Source organism: Macrobrachium rosenbergii, chromosome 40 (genome assembly GCF_040412425.1).
Source record: "Macrobrachium rosenbergii isolate ZJJX-2024 chromosome 40, ASM4041242v1, whole genome shotgun sequence".
Taxonomy (NCBI): Eukaryota; Metazoa; Arthropoda; class Malacostraca; order Decapoda; family Palaemonidae; genus Macrobrachium; species Macrobrachium rosenbergii.
The window spans coordinates 6,159,225-6,181,257 of record NC_089780.1 but is presented as its reverse complement, the minus strand read 5'-3'; the positions used below and the strand labels follow the sequence as shown (position 1 = coordinate 6,181,257).

Below are 22,033 nucleotides of genomic sequence, written 5' to 3'. Positions count from 1 at the left end.
AGCCCTCTAGCCTCAGTAGTTTTTATTTTATTTAAGGTTAAAGTTAGTCTCGATCCTGCGTCTGGCAACGCCAAGTCCAATTCCGGAGGCGTCGCCTACACACCTTCACTTCACCGCATCTGGGGAGCAACTGAGCGCTCTCAGGTCGTAACTGAGAGTCTCAAACTGCAGCACATCGAAAGTTTCATACAGTAGTATTCGTCGCACAGATAACTCAGATGCGCCGAAGTTTTTACCTGTTTCATCTCTTCCCTGAATTGTTTTCTCATTTGCCTTTTGCTCTTGTCAGTTCTTTATTACACGCCAGGCATCATTCGAAATCTAGGGTTTCTTGTATGTTACCTCAGATCCCCACCGTCCTTCTTCTCCTGCAGATTGTTAGTAAACTTTCTTGATGTCCCACTGGTTGTCCCCACCTCTTCAGATGCGCTTTCCAAGACCACAGAGCTCTTCGACAGTCGACACTGACCCACTGAAGGCTCTCGATGTTCTTCTTGAGAAGCTGTGTTGCACTGAACCTGGATACGCCGTCTCCTTCTTAGAATAGAGTAGAATTTAGACCAAAGGCCAAGCACTCGGACCTATGAGGTCATTCAGAGCTGAAACTGAAATTTACAGTAAAAAGCTATGACAGGTGTAACAGGAAGAAAACCCTCACAGTAGCACTATGAAACAATTGTTAGGAGAGGGCTGAGGTAAGCAAGATGGAAGCAAGAGAATATGAACGGAGGCACAGTCAAAGGAATGAAAGGGGTTGCAGCTAGGGGCCCAGGGACGCTACAGAGAAGCACTATCCTCCTACAGGGTCATGTTCTTTGTTTGGTGCTTTCAATTTCAGCTGAGTGTAGTGGTGACATCTGCTCCCCCCCCCAAACATTTCTCAGGATTCTTCGTCTCTCTCGAATCACGGCTGTGTGATTTCTGTACTTACCATTTTTATATGGATTCATTTTCTTTTATATTTTGCTGACCTAGACTTGTGACAACAGCTCTCCTGTATTTGTAAATGGGGATGCGATGTAATTTTTTTTCCAGGGGTAAAGGTATTAAAAGAAGAAAATTGAGATGTAGGGTACGTAATGTAGATTGCGGTTACTTATCTGGTGGTCGTTTCAGTTCAGTGAAACGCATGGTTTGGCTTGGAGTTATTCTCTCTCTCTCTCTCTCTCTCTCTCTCTCTCTCTCTCTCTCTCTCTCTCTCTCTCTCTCTCTCTCTTTCAAAGGACATATTGCATTCAGCCTTCCATATTATTTATGAACTGTAACTGTTCTTTCCCTCACTTTCTCTGCGTCCTTAATCGCTTGGCCTATTGAGAGATCTCTTCATTTATTTGTAAACTCGCGGATTTTATGACAGATCTTCTTCTGTCTGCTTTTGATATGAAGGCACACAGACTGACTGTCGGGTATCGGTTATTGGTATTCCCAGTGACTTTGTGGTTCGGTCTAAACGTCGAAGTACAGTCTCTCTACCTGTGCGTTCTTTAACAGAGGAAGTGTTGTGTCATGTCTTCTGTGTCACTATTTACAAACGTACCCATATCATTATAAGTGAAAGTAGTATCTGTATGCTTATTTGGGCAGGGGGGAGGGGTACAGTGGTGAAATCGTGTAACTCCTGGCTGGACAAACAGCAAGCATCAACCTGAGTTTGGTTTTACTACCATAGGCTGTTGTCACCGTACAAGAGAGAAACAATTTATTGTGCAAAAAAACGCTTACTAAGTACAGCACAACAGGCAACCCGGACGCGGTATGCGTATAGGGGAAAGCCCTCTCAAATGAATGGCATTGGCTGTGGTGTTATACATATCTTTTCCACCAAAAAAATAAATAAATAAATAGACAGATACACATTGTGCTCTGTATTGTCCGATTCTGCATCAGCTATCAAGGGAGGTAGCCTTATCCATTGCGTATCTGATGGAATTTTTTACCAGAAGCTGAGGTTATATTTTCGTGTGGTCCGTTACCCCTAGTCATATCACTCACGTCCCGGTTTTCTACTCTATTTGTAATCATTATGCATACACGCGCGCGCATGCGTCGAAACGCTCATTCCTATACGTACAGAAACTCTTACCGCTCATGTACGCAACTACACATGCTCGTGTAACCTGGAAATAAATTTCTTTTTGTACACTTTGAAATGTATTGTTTTGCATTCATCTGTGCGCCATACGAATGCTACAGCTGAATGCTTTCTGAATTCACTCTTGACCAAGTCCCGTGGCTCGTGTCTTAGCAACCAGGATTAATAGACTCTGTTAATCCTGTTAGCAACAAGGAAGGGTTCCAGACTCGGCCGAGTCACGCAGGTGTGTGGAAGAGCCGGGAAAAGGCTTTGAGAGCGGGGCGCCGGGGGGAGACTAGGATGATGAAAGTGTACTCTTTTGCATAGATCGGCTTCGCCAGGAACACCACACAAGTATCCCCGTAGGTGGGTAGTGCCGTCAGTGCACGTCACGCGGTGCACTGTAGGCATTGCTTACGGTTCTCTGCAGCGTCCCTTCGGCCGCTAGCTGCAACCCCTTTCATTCCTTTTATTATACATTCATTCATATTCTCTTTCTCCCATCTTACTTTCCACCCTCCCCTAACAATTGTTTCTTAGTGCAACTGCGAGGATTTCCTCCTGTTACACCTTTCAAACCTTTTTACTGTCAGTTTCCGTTTCAGCTCTGAATGACCTCATAGGTCCCAGCGCTTGGCCTTTGACCTAAAGTCTATATTCTATTCTATTCTATTTTATTCTATTCTACCATACAAGCAAGATGTTGAGATGGGAAGAACGCGGAGTTCATGAATGTCCAGAGAGTGAGCCTTGCATGAGAGGGATATATAAATGAAAAAAAATCAGTTTGAAAACAACCAATACTAATCATGATAACCTTTAGAATGATGGGGAAAGATAATCCCCAGTGATTATATATAAATATTTTTTAAACATGCATAAAAGAGGGCTATTTCAACCTAACTAAATGCGTACAGAGAATGACCGACAAAAATTGCGGCAGTAAAATTTTCAGTTGAACTTAGGGTAGACCAAAAAAGGCAGTAATATGAAAGTGAGTGGTTCGTGATTAACACCACTTTAGCCATTTCCGAAGGCAAAAAAGTGGCTAAAAAATCAAGCTAAGTCATTATGAATGCGCAAGCGAGTTTTATTTATATCTTTCGTCAATTGTTAATGATGTCATTGGCAAAACTGTCTGCCAGTGTGAAAGAGTTCTTTCCCTCCGTAGAAAGATCGTCGTTCATTCTTGCTCCCTTTGCTCTTACAAATTCTTTCCCTCCATGGAAGGATCGTCGTTCATTCTCGCTTTGTTCTTACAAATGACCTCGCAGCCATTCCAGTTGATGGCGAGATCGTCACCCAAACTAAGGTGAACAAGTGCATTGCTTTCGGCGTGCAAGAACACTCTTTTCTGTATTCATTTATTCTTACGCGTCATCCTTTACCAGTTCCAAGCGTAGGGGTTCGTGCTGTCAGTGCATCTCAAGTGGTGTTCTGTGGGCATTGCTAAAGGGTGTTTACAGCGTCCTTTCGGCCCTTGGCTGTACCCTTTCCGTTCTTCAGCCTTGCTGTCCAGTGGCCGTAACTATTACAGTACTGCTTAGTGCAACTTTGGGTTTTTCTCCCAGTTCCCCCTTTAGGTTCGTGTGCTTCCTCTTCTTTATTTTCTGAACCTCTTTATCTTGCAGTCCAAACAACCCCATCTCCCTCATTTCACTGTCCTAAAAAGCGCTGAGTGGCCGAAAGTGCCCCAGCGCTTGCTTAGACCGTGGCCCCGGCAGTCTGCATATAACATCAAATCAAATCTGCCTCTTTCGCGTAATATCACAGCCTATACAAGTTACTCCTTAGACTTCAAATTTTTTTTTTTTTAAGTTGGGACCTGTTGCTATGAATAAGATAATTTTTTTTTGGATATTTCTGTTTATAGACTTTATCGTCTTTTTCCTTACAGATTTTATTAACAGTGTTTTGATGCTTTAAAAAGTACAGTAGTGTTAAATGGCAGAGTTTGTCATTTCTAAATTATCCTTCCAAGTTTGGGATTTTCATGTCAAAATCCGTTTTGATATTCTGAGTAGCTTCATTTATGAAATATTTTGAAGAGAACCTTTTTTAGAAAACTTCATATTCTGTAACGACGTACCAGTTGAAGAAGTTTTATATGTTCAGAATATGAAGATATAAAACTTATTTTATATGTTGATGTTCTGTAACAATGAGGATGGCATATTCTGGTTGCTCGTAAAGCCAGCCATACCAAAATGTTTTTCCACACTTCCTCACTCTCAGGCCTGTACCGAGGCGGGGTGTGTCGGGGAGTCGTTCGACCCCGCCCACCCCAAAATATCTGGAAGTCCATATTTTCTGTGAAAATTCTGTTCACCAAAGTCAGTACTTTGAATAACATCTAATCGGGTAGAAGGGCATAGACCGTATGCCCAGTTTTTCTTCTTAATATAGCTAAAATAACATTTTCAAGTATTTCATCTTATATATACCTAAATGTGCAATGGCATATATAGAAGAAAAGGTCCAGTTTTGGAAAAAACGACCCCCCCCCATAAAAAACTCTGGGTACGGGCCTACTCTGCCGGGACTTCTTAAAAAGGAATGCAAGACTCTGCGTTTGTTATTTCTTTAAAAAAGTTTAAATTCAGAACCAAGCAAAATAGGATCGCGATATTCTAAGACATCAAAACAGGGCGGCTGATGACCTGCTTCACATTCAGCCGAAAATGAGGTGGCGGCTAAATGCTCTATACCCATAATACCTGAGAGGTCAGCAAAATCCATTTTATTCACTTCGCAAATATGTCGGCGAAATCAGCGACTTCCGAATCGGCTCATCTTCACCGATATTGAGCGTTTTATTATTTACAATATCTGTGGCTATTATAAGTCTGTGAGTATGGCGGAGGGAAGGGTGACGAGGGAGAATCCACAGCAACGCCGAACTTTTGTCCAAACCTTTGTTATTGAAAGAGAAGGCCCGGGAGAACACCCGAGGACGAGGAAGTTCAACGATTGTTCTTCAGTTTAGTGATGGAGAGTTTACGTCACAAATTTCTGGCTGTTCATTTGATTTACTGATAACTGAGTCTAGAGGCACATTGGTATCAAGGGCCGTTGCGTGCACCTTGTACATTACTTCTCAGTTCCAGAGGTCCTTCATTCTTCACAACGCTGGACTGTGGAACAGCATCACAGAGGATGTCTTGCAGTTGGAACTTCTGAAGTTCAAGCAAAAATGCAATGCATTACTACCCTAATGCTGTTCTCCTTGCATTTTGATACATTATTGTCTGTTTATCTATTTATTAATTTATTTTTTCTTTTCCCATAAGTGGTATCTCTTTCTGTATTTCCCTTTACTGCCTCTTATTTCCTGTTGAGCACCATATTCTTTGGAAGCTTGAATTTCAAGTCAGTGGCCCCTTTGGTGGGCTTCTTGTTCCATATGAATAGCTTTCATCTACTGAATAATAATAATAATAATAATAATAATAATAATAATAATAATAATAATAATATATTAGGCCTACACAGTTTCTTAATCCTGTCTAAAGAGTTCCGCGGTTGAAGGAGCATGTTCCATATGAACAGGTTTCATCTACTGAATAATAATAATATTAGACCTACACAGTTTCTTAATCCTGTCTAAAGAGTTCCCATGGTTGAAGGAGCATGTTCTGTATGAACATTTCGTCTACTGAATAATTTATTAGACCTATTTCTAATCTGAAAAATAAGGAGCATGTTCCATATAACAGGTTTCATCTACTGAATAATAATAATATTAGACCTACACAGTTTCTTAATCTTGTCTAAAGAGTTCCGCAGTTGAAGGAGCATGTTCCATATGAACAGGTGTCATTTACTGAATAATAATAATATTAGACCTACACAGTTTCTTAATCCTGTCTAAAGAGTTCCGCAGTTGAAGGAGCATGTTCCATATGAACAGGTTTCATCTACTGAATAATAATAATATTAGACCTACACAGTTTCTTGATCTTGTCTAAAGAGTTCCGCAGTTGAAGGAGCATGTTCCGTATGAACAGGTTTCATCTACTGAATAATAATAATATTAGACCTACACAGTTTCTTAATCCTGTCTAAAGAGTTCCGCGGTTGAAGGAGCATGTTCCGTATGAACAGGTTTCATCTACTGAATAATAATAATATTAGACCTACAAAGTTTCTTAATCCCGTCTAAAGAGTTCCGCGGTTGAAGGAGCATGTCCCGTATGAACAGGTTTCATCTACTGAATAATAATAATAGACCTACACAGTGTCTTAATCCCGTCTAAAGAGTTCCGCGGTTGAAGGAGCATGTTCCATATGAACAGGTTTCATCTACTGAATAATATTAATATTAGACCTACACGGTTTCTTAATCCTGTCTAAAGAGTTCCGCGGTTGAAGGAGCATGTTCCGTATGAACGGGTTTCATCTACTGAATAATAATAATATTAGACCTACACGGTTTCTTAATCCCGTCTAAAGAGTTCCGCGGTTGAAGGAGCATGCTCCGTATGAACAGGTTTCATCTACTGCATAATAATAATATTAGACCTACACAATTTCTTAATCCTGTCTAAAGAGTTCCGCGGTTGAAGGAGCATGTTCTGTATGAACAGGTTTCGTCTACTGAATAATAATAATATTAGACCTACAAAGTTTCTTAATCCTGTCTAAAATGTTCCGGGTTGAAGGAGCATGTTCCATTTGAACAGGTTTCATCTACTGAATAATAATAATATTAGACCTACACAGTTTCTTAATCCTGGAGTTCATGAAGGAGCATGTTCCATATGAACAGGTTTCATCTACTGAATAATAATAATATTAGACCTGTTCAGTTTCTTAATCCTGTCTAAAGAGTTCCGCGGTTGAAGGAGCATGTTCTGTATGAACAGGTTTCGTCTACTGAATAATAATAATAATATTAGACCTACACAGTTTCTTAATCCTGTCTAAAGTTCGGCGAACGAGGGAGCATAGCAGGGGAGAAAGTGCCTAACAGCGGGCTAAGTTGGTCAGCCAGCCGCCATTCGGCCGAGAGAGATTGTGGGGAATTATAAGTGGCTATTGTGGGGGGCGGAAGGAACATCCGTCCGCGCTTGTGTCGTCTGTTCGTTTTTCTCCTTCAGGTAAACCGCAGATGCATGGGAGTTGGGCGTTTTGCTCAGGATGGACTCTTTTTTTCATTCTGTTTGTGTGAGCGTTGGTTATTTTCCGTGCTTCTCTGTTGAACTTGCATTGTAGTTTTAATTCTACGGCGATAAAAAACACCAGCTGGCAGGTTCATTAGGACTAAAATCGGACAGAATAGAAACTTGTCCTTTTTGCCTTCCACGCAAGTAACAGAGGAACTGGGAAAGTATTAGTGTTGCAGAGCTTTGAAAGGTATCAGTAAAATATCATAAATCATTTTAATTATAGACATAATTCACTTCAGTTCATTGCCTTGAAAGCTGTTCAATTAGACAATCAGTTAAAAAAAGAAAGTGAGATCAGTATTTTAACCAAACCAGCCAAACGGTGCGAAATGGTAGACGCATCATTAGTTTCAAATCGCAAAGTTCGAATGAAGCTGAGGCAGGCCTCAAAAATACCGGGTTGACAGAATTGGCGAAGTTTGGAGCAGAAGTCCCTCCTTCCTTAAATAGGGTCGACACGGCCGTTGAGTATTCCGAGTGAGTACTGAAAGTAGTTTCCCGATGCTACTTTCTGCACGCCATTATCATTATTATCGTTATTCAGGAGATGAACCCTATTCATATGGAACAAGCCCACCGCAGGGGCCAGTGACTTGAAATTCAAGTTTTCAAAGGATATTAAGGTGTTCATTTGAAAGAAATAAGAGAAGGTAACAGGAAATACAGAAAGAAGAGATCGGTTATTAAAAAAGAAATAACTGACAAGTTGATAAATAAATAGATAAAAATGTAAATTAAAAAATACAAAGAGAATCGCTTGAGGGTAATAATGCGTTGCATCTTCCCTTGAAGTTTTGAGGTTCCAGTTGCACAACATCTTCAGAATGACTGTTCCATAGTCCCAAGGAGTGAGGCCTCTGGAACTGTAAAGTTCGCCAGTGACACACATTTGCTGCACACTGGTGCTGCTGTTCACACACAGCATCCTTGATTCAACAGTTAGGACGTTTATTTCTGTCTTCTTTGATACAGCAAATAGGTTCTACATCGGCAGCCTCCCATTTAGTCAAACAGAAATGTTAAAAACATTCAGAATTTTTGCGTCTGACCGACATAGTACTAAAGTTTAAGCTCGTATAAGCAAAGCGAATATCTGTGATAACATGATCTGATATCTCTTAGGCAAGTGACGAAGTCTGGCTGAGGAGGTTTCCTGTTCTTCACGCTTTTCTCCTCATTTATGTCTTAATTTGCAGCCGTTTATGTTGGTTGGTAACAAAGCAATAGGCTGATCGCTTCATTCCTTATTTTCTATCGCAAGAGTTCTGTTTTATCGACTACTTTCGATCGTTTCTTTATCAGTTAGCTTCATTAATTTTATTATCATAATTATTATTCAGAAGATGAACCCCATTTATATGGAACAAGCCCACCAAAGGGGCCATTGACTTGAAATTCAAGCTCCCGAAGAATATTATGGTGCTCATTGGAAGAAGTAAGAGGAGGTAAAGGGAAACACAGAAAGAAGAAATCTCGCTTATTAAAAAAGAAAAAATAAGATAATAAATGAATAGATTAGAATGTATTAAAATGCAAGGAGAATAGCATTAGGGTAGTCATGCATTTCATCTTCGCTCGAATTTTGAAGTTCCAATTGCACGACATCCTCTGGGAGCCTGTTTACCTTTCGCCTATTTTGCCAACAATTCTTCTTCTTCTTCTTCTTCTTCTTCTTCTTCTTCTTCTTCTTCTTCTTCTTCTTCTTCTTCTTCTTCTTCTTCTTAGTTTAGTTCATCGTCGGGGTCGCTGTTTTTGATGGGCCCTTTCGAGTCGTTTCCAACACTCAATGAACGGTTCATTTCATAATTCGTTTTGGCAGATGTTTTACTGACAGATGCCCTTCGTGACTCAAAGCCTCCCTGTGTATCCTTATGGCTTGGGAAGGATAAAAAGCCTAATCACTGCTAAGAACAGCTGTGCAAAAGTTTCCAGAGCGCATTTGCCATCCCCATGTACAACCATTCCACTAGGCATCACATAGCAATTTCTCCACTAAGTTGTTCTTCATAACCATATGAGTAGGCCCTTTCCCTTCCAGTACTTTCTTCTCGTTCGTTCCTTAACTTTTCAAAGGCTCCTTCCTCTACAGCTCGATCCTGAATTGTACTTCTGGATCAGTCAGCAACAGTCTTGACAGCTGATCTGAATTGGTGCATTGGTAAAGTTTGATGCCTCCAGTACAGGACCTGTGCATTTCTCTGTCATTTCTCTGTCTTCTCTTCCTCCCATTAGTACTGTATTTGGCGTTGCCTGTTATTTCAGTCCTAATCCTTTTTCCATTTTTCTATTTATTTCTCATGGAAGTTGGCTGGTATGTGCTTTAAGATTTAATGATCGTTTTCCTCAATATTTTTTTATTTTATTTTGAGCCAGTCTTAAGAAACAAGCAGTCAAAATGCATCATTATATCATTTGTTCAAGCAAAGATGCAATGCGTTAGAACCCTAATGTTATTCTCCTTGCATTTTAATGTTTTATCTTTATTAATTTATTAATTATTTTTTCTTTTTAATAAGTGAGATCTCTTCTTTCTGCATTTCCCTTTAACTTCTCTTACTTCCTAATGAGCCCCATATTCTTTGGAAGCTTGAATATCAAGTCAGTGGCCCCTTTGGTGGGCTTGTTCCATATTGAATAGGGTTCATCTTCTGAATAATAATAATAATGTCTTTCTCCTCTAGATCGAGAACGGGATATGCTGTATATCAGGTCCACAATAATATTCAGTGGTGAATTTTTATAAAACCAACAATAATTCACCACTGAATATTATTGTGGACCTGATATACAATAATAATAATAATAATAATAATAATAATAATAATAATAATAATAATAATAATAATAATAATAATAATTAATAATAATTTTCCTCGAAGTCTCAGACTCTAAGACAGTTGGAGATCTCTGGTCTTTAAAATTTGATTTTGTGTTGAAATTATTTATAATTATTTCCTGCCGTGACCTGTTTTTCAAGTTCACAAATCATCCTAAAGGTAATCATTGTACTAATTTCGATTAAACTTGACAGGAAAATACCTTGGAGGTTAGTGACTATTTTCGCCAAATTCTTTTGCTTTTTCCCTTGGTCTGATTTTTCAGTGTCAAAGGTACATCTATAATTGTTTTTGCTGTTCAACGTCACGGTTCAATTTAAATGTCAGTTATTTCCCTGAGACTTTTTCTCTATCTAAAGAACGAGACAATTCTCTCTGGTCCTCACAAGCTTCGTTAGAATCTTTGATCAATATTTGTTCTGGCAAGCAGTTATGTCTATTGAAACCCCTTTGCTCATCTTATTTTGTCGTTCATTGAACAAAGTATTTATTAATTTTTGCCGAAGAAACTTTGGCGTATTTTTTGCTTGTTTATTTTTAAATGAAACATTTAAAAATTTTCTTTTAAATTTGGGTTTGATCAAGCCTTAAGACAGTAGAGTTGAATCTTACTTGTAATGAATATCAAAGGAAAAAGGCACTTAGCTAAATTAATCTATTAGCCCGAGAAGTTTTAGACGTGATATGATCCACATGATTGCATCTATAAGCAATCTCATTATATCTTAACAAGAAAAACAGACCCCGTAGAAGGTTAGTGCCGTCAGTGCACCTCACTCGGTGCACTGTATGCATTACTTGGGGTTCTTTGCAGCGTCCCTTCCATGGCCCCTAGCTGCAACCCTTTTCATTCCTTTTACTGTGCCTCCGTTCATGTTCTCCTTCTCCTATCTTACTTTCCACCCGCTCTAACAGTTGATTCATAGTGCAACTGCGAGGTTTTCCTCCTGCTACACCTTTCAAACCTTCTCACTGTCAGTTTCCGTTTCAGCGCTGAATGAACTCATGGGTCCCAGTGCTTGGCCTTTGTCCTCAATTCTGTATTCTAAGAGAAACAGACATACTTAAAATCTAGTCATAATTAATATTATATCTATTTATATTAATACTAATAATTTTCAGTATTAGACCATGAAGTCTTCGCTTTTTTTTTTTATACGTGTGGAATTCGTTGGGGACTGTGCTACAGTTAACGGCAATCTCACTTCAGCATATTATAAGTGGGTTCGAACCCTACCTTCAGACGTTCAAGTCTCTGTGAGGCATATATATATATATATATATATATATATATATATATATATATATATATATATATATATATATATATATAATATATATATATATTGTGGATAAATAAATTTCTGATATATCATATCATATATCTTTCATATATATATATATATATATTATACAAATAATCAAGTTGAGTCACTTGTGGAACAAAAATAAATTTGGACAAGCAACTAGGATCAGTGGGCCGCCCTTGTCTTTCAATTGAAAGGAAAGGGTTCGCGACTGCCCAGGCTAGGCCATACAAGTCATAAAAGCAGTTCTTCGCGCTTTTTGCCACTGCAACTACAGGAAAAAAATATCTGGACGGAAGCTAACTATGTGAATGGCCTAGTGGAGAATCGAACCCGCATTGCCATTTCAATTGAAACGTTGCCTGGCTACGACTTCGTAGTTACAAGCATAACCAAAAAAAGTCAAGAAATAATATAATTAATATATATATATATATATATATATATATATATATATATATATATATATATATACATATATATATATATATATATATATATATATATATATATAATCATCTGTAACAGTGCCATTAGTAACAAAGAAGGACTAGACAAAGGGTACCTATCACTGAGAGAGAGAGAGAGAGAGAGAGAGAGAGAGAGAGAGAGAGAGAGAGGCTGCTGATTGTCCCACTTGCTGCACCCAGGGTCTGAAATGATTGGAAACAATTGTGAAATTTCGAGTAGGCTGTTGCCAGGTGTATTTTTAGGACCCTGTCGTTGACACAGATAATTCTCTCTCTCTCTCTCTCTCTCTCTCTCTCTCTCTCTCTCTCTCTCTCTCTCTCTCTCTCTCTCTCGAACATCCGTTCCCTGCGGATTCTTGGCGAGGTGAAGATGTTGGTCTAAGCTTTCTCTCTGAAGTACGAGGAGAAGAACTTGGCTCCGTCCTCTGGTGTCCCTCTCGGGATAAGGAACGGGATAGATCGTATTTTGTTTTATTTGTTTTGTTATTCATTGACGCTCGCGTTTGTTTCGTTATTCGTTGGACACAGGAGGGTGTATGCAAGGGTGTCATTATTCATCTGTTTATTCATATAGTTGTAGGCTGCTATTCACCGTTATAAACATGACTTAACCGCACGTTAATTATTTTATTATTATTATTATTATTATTATTATTATTATTATTATTATTATTATTATTATTCAGAAGATGATGAACCCTATTCATATAGAACGAGCCCACCAAAGGGGCCACTGACGTGAAATTCAAGCTTCTAAAGAATATTATTATTATTATTATTATTATTATTATTATTATTATTATTACTATTATTATTATTATTATTATTATTCAGAAGCTGAAGAACCCTATTCATATGGAACAAGCCCACCACAGGCTCCATTGACTTTATATTCAAGCTTCCAAAGAATATTAAGGTGCTCATTAGGAAGAAGTAAGAGGAGGTAAAGGGAAATACAGAGAGAAGAGATCTCACTTATTAAAAAAATGAATTAATAAATAAATAGATAAAAATGCATTAAAAGTGTATTAAAACGCAAGGAGAATACCATTAGGGTAGCAATGCATTGTATCCCCGCTTGAACTTTTGAAATTCCAGTTGCAAGACATTGTGTGTTTTGATCGTGATTATAACACAAATACAAGCAAACAAGAACTGGCTCTAGATTTCATATCTGTTGAGCTCTTCTCGAGAACAGAGTGAGTTACTGGTGAGGTATGCACCGAGATTCTTAAATGGAAAATGACCGAACGTTTGCGAGAGAGAGAGAGAGAGAGAGAGAGAGAGAGAGAGAGAGAGAGAGAGAGAGAGAGAGAGAGAGAGAGAGATTCACACAAGTTTCACGTGACAGAAAAAAATTGCGGAATCTCCACAAAGGATAAAATGGAAAACGTAGCACCGCGGATTTGTTACACATTTTCGAGGTGCACCGAAGATGGGAACAGTGTTTGTCCTTACGTGAGGAGAGTTTATGATTTTTTTTTCTTCTTCTTCTTCTTCTTCTTCTTCTTCTTCTTCTTCTTCTTCTTCTTCTTCTTCTTCTTACGTAAAGTTTTCATACGTGCACCATTTCTCTTGCCGTACTCAGTGAACCCTGAAAATGTCACCACTGCACGAAAGTACTCGATGCTTCTTGGTGCTCGCGTTCTTTTTTGGGCGAACCTGAACACACACATATATATATATATACACCGTGTATGTATATATATATATATATATATATATATATATATATATATATATATATATATATATATATACATATACATATAGATATACATTATTACAACAACAAGCAGGAGTCCAAAGTTGCATATATATTGTAAGAAACGTTTCGTTTTACTTAAACACATCATCGGTCTGTAAATTGAAAAATACATATTAATTCTCTTAATTCCAAATAAAAGCTAAATTAAAAACAGCAGTTACATTCTTTAAAATTACAAAATATATAAAAGTAAAAAGAGAACAAAGAATTTTTTAAGGCTACCTGATCAATAGAAATGGAAAGACGAAGTGAGACCACAAGCTCACGCATTATTACACACACACACACACACACACACACACACACACACACACACACATATACATACATATATATATATATATATATATATATATATATATATATATATATATATATATATATATATATACATGGGGCTCTTGAAAAACGCAAGAAAGTACTTAAATCCACACTCATACCTTGGCTGTTGAATCATGGGTGACCACCCGTGAAAAACTTCCATAACACTATCCATTTCAAACCCCTACAAAGGCTCATCAGCAGCACGTCAAAGTCCTCTTATGCACACACTGTGCCTTTCATCTCACCCACACATTTCACCAACTCGTCTCCCTCCATTCTTTCCACATGACCAAACCATCTCAGAACTCGGTGATCAGTCCTTTCAACTGTGGTAACTTTATTACCACTCTTCATATGTCTCCAGATTTCTCACTCTTTCATTTCTTGTATGCCCCATGTAGTTACACAAGTATTCATCCCTGCAGATTCAACTATTTTTCTTTAAATCTAATTCAACACCAACAACATGGGTTCCAGGAAGGAGAGAGGGCTTACTGATTACCTCGTACACTCCAACACCAAAACTAGCACAAATCAACCACTTCCATTTTCCCACCATTCAAGTAAACACTCATTGCTCTGCCTTAAGGTGGTATCCCTTTGCCAACACAGATTTAACATTTGTCTGTGTTTGCTCTTAACTTTCTCCTCTTGCAAACACTTACTTTCCCTTAATGATTTCTGCAATTTCTCTTCATTGTCATTTGCAAACATCAGAATTCCATGCTCCAATGACAACTCACTTTCTTATCCCGCGAATATGCATCATATTCTGCCATCATTTCCCTGACTTCTCGTGTCATTCCTTCCATCAAGGTACTTAAGAACCGTAGTGACATAACAGACCCTTGTTTCATAACCAGTTTTTACACCAATCCAGTCACTCTTTCCCATTACTGTATGCCCCGTAGGCGGGTGGTGCGTCAGTGCACCTCATGCGTTGCACTGTAGGCATAAGGTTCTTTGCACTGTCCTTCGGCCCCTAGCTAAAACCCCTTCATTCTTATTACTGTACCTACGTTCATATTCTATTTCTTTTTTCTTACTTTCCACCCTCTCCTAACAATTGATTCATAGTGCAACTGCTTTGAGGTTTTCCTCCTGTCAAACCTTTCAAACCTTTTTACTGTCAATTTCCATTTCAGCGTTGAATGACTTCATGGTATGTCCCAGCGCTTGGCCTTTTGGCCAAAATCCTATATTCTGTTCTATTCTCTCGAGGTGTCATTTCACTTAAAGATCAAATGGTTTCTGCATTGATTCCTTCATAACCTGATGTTGTCCATCGAGTTTCCTTATTATTGGTTTCGCCTCAGAAATTGCGAGTTCATTCATAAGCACTTTCGGGCGTTAGTAGTACCGAGATGTTCCGCCCAACGCTGCATTTCTTCTTGTGATATTTTTATTGCACATCTCCCCCTTTCGCGTCTATTGCTTTTCTTTTCACTCGTGGATATTCTGTTAACAGTTATGTGGGTGTCAAAGCATAAATAACGAGATTATTATTATTTTTCCTTTTGTATAGTTCCCCCTAGCACCGTTCTCTATTGCACTTTGAGACGAATCCTGTCATTTTCTCCAGTGTTCGAGAAACTTTGTATTGATATACAGTACTACGTCATTTTCCTACATGAGCTTAGTCTGACGAAACGATCGTTCAAAAGATATTTGTGAAATTATATTGATTTTTAAGCACGTTCAAAAACATTTTCATGCGTTTTCTTAGAAGTTTTGCGTCATCTGTTCATTAAAGATTATGTCCAGACGCCCGAGTTGAAACTAGGTTACGTAATGTCTACCTGAGGTAATGCAGGGTGGGTGCCAGAATCATCGAGATCTGACGGCTAAGAGAGAGAGAGAGAGAGAGAGAGAGAGAGAGAGAGACAGACAGACAGACAGACAGAGAAGACGGACAAAAGATAGGAGGCAATCCTGACATCTACTCAGTCGTCTCACGCACAGGGAATTTATTTTAGCGTTAGGTGGCGTTAAAGAGCCGTTTTAAGGCAAAGAAACCTGTCAGACTAGTTACGATCGGCCGAAGTGAAATGCATCGCGCTTTGCGTTGTGACTAGATTTCTTATTTCATCTTTTGTTAAATGTTTCAATCACACGATTCGTAAAGCCACTTCCATCGTAGTGCCTCCTTCCACACACACACACACACACGCTCATAGAGTGACAGTGGACTTTACACCGCTGTTTTCAATTAGATTGTTTTTATTACTTGTGACTATAAGTTCGTTTTTAGGTGGGAAATTCTATAAACAAACATTTGGTATGGTAATTGGAGATCTTCTATTACCAGTTCTCTCTGAGTAATATGTATCATCAAGGTTTACGTAAAACATTTTATTCCTAAGATTATCTAAATACACGCACCAAGGTTTGGGTACATAGACGATATTTAGGTTACTACTAGCTAACCAACCCTGCTCTGCCTGGGAAAAATGAATAACTGATAAAATCTCTCTCTCTCTCTCTCTCTCTCTCTCTCTCTCTCTCTCTCTCTCTCTCTCTCTCTCTCTCTCTCTCTCTCTCTCTCTCTTGGTAAGAAAGTTGCTTCAGTTACATTGCCCAGCATTTTTGACAATTTTTATTTCACCCCTCCTCATCCCTAACTCCTATCGGAGCTGAACTTGGGCTTAAAGGGCATTGGGAGTGTCACCACTCATCTCAGCAATCTCGAAAACTGTGGATTAGACACTAATATCTGTTGTTTTTGGTTATTTTTTTACATGTCACCCCCTTCCCACCCCTTCTCACCCCACTTCCTATTGGGGCTGAACTTGGACTTGAAGGGCATTGGGAGTGTCACCATTCATCTCAGTGACCTCGAAAACTATGGATGAGACACTAATATCTGTAATTTTTGGTTATTTTTACATGATGCCAGCTTCGCACCCCTTCTCACCCCCACTTCCTATCAGGGCTGAACTAGGACTTAAAGGGTATTGTGAATGTCACCATTCATCTCAGCGACCTCGAAAACTATGGATTAGACACTAATATCTGTAATTTTCGGTTATTTTTACATATCACCCCCTTCCCAGAACTCCCCACCCTTTGGTGCCAGTGGTGTCTTACCCCCACAGTATTCTTTCCCAGATAGTAAGTTATATGAATACCAAGTTTGGTTGAAATTTCTAAATGCGTTCCAGGGTGTATGTGGAACATGCACACATACATACACCCATTTATATATATATTATATATATATATATATATATATATATATATATATATATATATATATATGTATAAATATAGATAATAATGAACAAACAGTATAAATATATACTGTATATTGTAAAAGAATAGGTAAATTAAATGCTTTATATACTGGAAAAATTAACGAGGCATTCTAACTTAGCATTGAAATTATATTTGCTGGTAATATGCGACGTCTTATATTTAAACCTGTTCATTAGCAGTTGATCACCCATCTGCTTATTTTTATTAACAAATAACTGTCAGTTATAGGGACATTCTTCGCTATTCATACAAATATTTGCAAATGAAGAAAATTGAGGAAATTTGACAAGTCAAATTTGTCTCCGTAGGGGGTTAGTGCCGTCAGTGCACCTCGTGCGGTGCACTGTAGGCATTACTTAAGGTTCTTTGCAGCATCCCTTCGGCCGCCAGCTGCAACCCCTTTCATGCCTTTTACTGTACTTCCGTTCTTATTCTCTTTCTTCCATCTTGCTTTCCACCCTCTCCTAACAATTGCGAGGCTTTCCTTCTGTTACACCCTCAACCCTTTTTACTGTCTATTTCCATATCATCGCTGAATGACCTCATAGGTTCCAGCACTTGACCTTTGATATAAATTCTGTATTCTATTCTTCTATCCATAAAATTTAGTAAGAAACTTATCATTAATAATTTCAGTATCAGGACCTAATTCTAATAATGTTCCTTATACAAATAAGGGTCATTATTAGTATCAGAAACTCCTAACATTCTGGAATACATTGAATTAGCGTCGAATGATATATTTCTGCTATTTAGTGATAACTGATCATATATAAATGTATTTTCATATCTAATTCTAATTCTTACGGGACTAAATCGCAAGAATTTTGGTTCATACGAATCGGCAATGGGAGGGCTATAAATCGGCACTCGTTGGGATACTTATTTTTTTGTCTATAAATTTTATCACTATATATAGTTGTGGTTAATAGAAATGTCTTGTATTTTAACAGTAATCTTATATGTATCCATCTTTATGTCAATATATATATATATATATATATATATATATATATATATATATATATATCTTATATATTATATCTTACGTGTTGTTCTATATAATATATATATATATATATATATATATATATATATATATATATATATATATATATATATATATATATATATATATATAACACATAAGATGATGGACAGTTAAGATTCACCTTTCCTGTACATATTTATTTCCCGTCGTTTCGTAATTTTCGTATATATTTACATCTTCAAGGGGTCTATAATAGATAAAAACAACACATAATTAGCATAAAAATCAAAACATAAATTTTCGACACTTAAAATTATTCATTTAAAATAATCAAGATATAATAAAATTCACAAAGTATTGGACCAGCCTTCCACCAGAGTAAAAAAAAACGTAAGTGGAAGGAAACCAAAAAATAAAAAAAGAATGAAATGCACATCAAGACAAGAAAAGGGGAGTGGCTGTTGGCTGCATGTTGGGTGTTTGCCCGATGATTTTAAAATCTTTACTCTTCAATGTATGTTTTACAGATTCTAGCGTGAGTTCTTTTATTGGAATGTTCCGTTTGTGTCAGTCTGCTGCCTGTCCGGAAACTGACGCCTCTGTGACAGTCGACACGGTACCTTGAGGAGCCACTGTGTGGATCCCACTAAAGTGTACGGCTTACACCTGGGGCAAGTATATTTATATACCTCACAGAACACACACACACACACACACACACACACACACACACACACACACACACATATATATATATATATATATATATATATATATATATATATATATATATATATATATATATATATGACACATTACCACAGTTGAAAAATAAGAGACGGGGTGTACAGTAGGTCCCGACTGGTTTCGACTTTATTTCCATGCCATTGGCGAAGGACTAATACAGAGTATTAAACGTCACAAATATATATATACACTACAGAAACAGTACTGACGAACATACACAACCGTCAGTACTGTTTTTTGTTAGTATAGGCTATATATTTGTGACTTCTAATGGTCTGTATCAGTCCTTCATCAGTGGCTTGGAAACAAAGTCGAAACCTGTCAGGACCTACTATACACCCCGTCTCTTATTTTTCACCTGTGGTAATGTGTGATAAATAAATCACGCAAAAAAGTTATTATAATTATATTATTATATATATATATATATATATATATATATATATATATATATATATATATATATATATATATATATATATATATATATATATACATACACACACACACACTGTATGTGAACGTTTGTGTAGCCTTGTACTACGTGTATAAACATACTTATGATTTATTGGGTTACTAGTGTGTCATGTACTTTAGAGTCTAGTAACGTTCAAGTATTAAAAATCCTTTCACAATTAAAGAGGTGTATGTGGTTTTATGTATCAGAATCTCGTCCATCTGTTTGCGTTTCAACTCACCCGAGGCATTGGCCGATGATAATAACCAATAATAAGCCGTCGTTGGCCAATAAGAAGCCAGAGTATACTATATATAATTATCTTACGTACTGTACCCTATGTGTTTCTCCGCCTCCTAGCTTCTCCTTACTTCGGTATTTCTTGGATCATGTAGGCCAATCGACCTTTTTAGTTCCTCCTATTTATATCTAATTCCTTGCATCCTCTTCATGAGCAAGCCTACCATTCCCGCATACACTTGTACTCGTTTTTGACTGTGCTTCGTGTGCCAATCTTTAATTTTGTAATAATCTGTTCATGACTGTTTTGTTACTTATGAATACTACTAAAGTACTGTAGTACTAATGATAAACTATATTGGTTTATATATTTCGCATGTAATTTTCTCGTAAAGATTTCTCATACAGATGTCACGTAGCCTTAATGGCGTTGTTCGAGTACTATTAAAGAAAAGAAAAGAAAAAAAAAAGGGAATCGCCGCCCAGTGTACTACGAAAACCCGATAGTTATTTTCACTGCGTGAACTTGGGCTCAGGATTTCCTCCATCGAACAAAGTAGTTCCGTGAAAACTTTCCGTTCCACCATTCTGTCGCTGCGCCATCTTGTCATGCATTATCAGTTAGATTCTGATATCCACTATTGTGTGATATGCGACCCAGAGACGATGATAATTGCAAATAACAGAACGCTTGTCAGTCAAATCAACGCCTCGACTCGCATCTGCCAAGATTCGAAATTCCCACATCTTTATTTTGTGATGTCGGGAAAATAGAGTTAACTCGCTGAAGTCGTCATTGACCAATTATGAATTGATTTATGACCTCATAAAGTGACATCGACGTTTTTTGAATTGTCATTGTCAAATAAATAAATGAATACAAGAGGGTGAACGTGGGAGGCGGAGTAATTCGAGAATCAGCTGTTTCTGTTTACGGAGAGAAGAAGAAGAAGAGGAGGAAGGAAGAAGAAGAGTGAGTGTCGTACGCTACGTCGGTCGGACGCTACCCCAACAATGTTGTAAGTTTATCCATTCAGTGGCTGCAGCGTCTCCTGTTTTCGCTAATTGTTGTGTTAATCCGTTCATTCGGGCATTAGATACCCAGGGTAGGGTATTTATTAGATTTAAGTAACTGCGGTATGCCTCTGGAGGTGTTTGTTTGGGTACTATCCTTCGCCAGCAGAAGAGGGAGGGTCCCTTGAGGCTCTCTCATTTTAGGTAATTCTCGCATTAATTCTTATGAGCAGACATGATACCCACGGTAGGGTATGTTTTTCAGCCTGAGTTATCGTGGCGTGCCATTTGACGTGTGCATTTGGGCAGTGTCCTTCACGAGCAGAAGAGGGAGGGTCCCTTGGGCACCTGAGCTGAATGTCTGTCAGTTTTACGGTTGACCTTGTTCAGACTTCTTCGGCTCAGCTGCTCTCTCTCTCTCTCTCTCACTCACTCTGTGTGTGTGTGTGTGTGTGTATGTGCGTCGCTAGAGACTAAAGTTGGTGAATGAAGAGGTAAATGAAGCTCTATGTTCGATTAAAGGGGCATTGGGGCCGTTTGGACTGCGGCCTTATACCACGACTTCCGAGGCTCGTCTAGTGATGCCCTCCCCTAAATTCATATTTAAAACTCCTTTTGGTATTTAAGTTTGAAATTGCCCGCAAGTGGTTCTGTTTGCAGCCTAAATTGATTGATGCCCATAAAAGGTATCATTGGCATTGACAGTAATGGTTGAAAAACGTAAAACATAGATACCCATTCAGGGAATTGTAGCCTAGGCTAGATCTCATTTTCTGAAACTCTAATCTTTTGAAAGGTTTTCTTAAATGTTTAATTTTGTGTTTCACTAGTTAAATACAGAGTGAAAAGGTGCAAATTGAGCGATCAGTGTGCGTCATTGGTGATATTTTACCCTGTGTTCTTATAAAAGAAGCCTTGACATACATGTAACCTGCTTGTATCCTCTTCAGTGGTTAATTATTCTCTGTGCCTAACTTGCTTAGGATCTTATACAATAGTTTTGGGCAAGTGTAGAACGACAGGACCAGGTTCCGCAGACGAAAACAAACCTAACCTCCCCTAGAATCCCGTCTCCTGACCTAACTAGAGCTTACCTTCCTAACCTCACTCAGGGTGCCGTGCCCTGACCTGGCCGGAAGGGTTTTACCTGCCTGGACCCACCCAAGAAACACCAAAGATCAGAAACAATGGGCCAAGCTTTCATTCAGAGGTAGTATTAGAGTCTGATCCCAATTATTCTCTGTGTCTAGTTTGTTTAGGAAGTAGGAAATGGATACATTACCATAGTTTCCTATTCTAGGCTACAAGGAGACTTCAGAACAAACAGTCTGCCTCTGCCAACAGTAGAGGTCAGAAAGAGAGAAACTGGTTTTCTCTGCAT

General features: G+C 38.2%; 1 protein-coding gene across 9 annotated transcripts in view; it reads left to right on the top strand.

Annotated features, from left to right (window-relative positions):
- Positions 1-22,033, top strand: part of LOC136826071 (cyclin-I-like) — a 305,385-nt gene that overhangs the window by 177,282 nt on the left and 106,070 nt on the right. For 2 of the 9 annotated variants that reach the window (XM_067082986.1, XM_067082978.1), the window contains exon 1: positions 19,849-20,657. The exons of 2 other annotated variants lie outside the window; for them this stretch is intronic. The gene's annotated coding sequence lies outside the window, so the exon portion shown is untranslated. Of the gene's footprint in view, positions 1-18,721; positions 18,866-19,848; positions 20,857-20,955; positions 21,863-22,033 lie in introns of those variants that run through there. 5 more of the 9 variants (XM_067082980.1, XM_067082983.1, XM_067082981.1 and 2 more) reach the window with 5 other exon arrangements.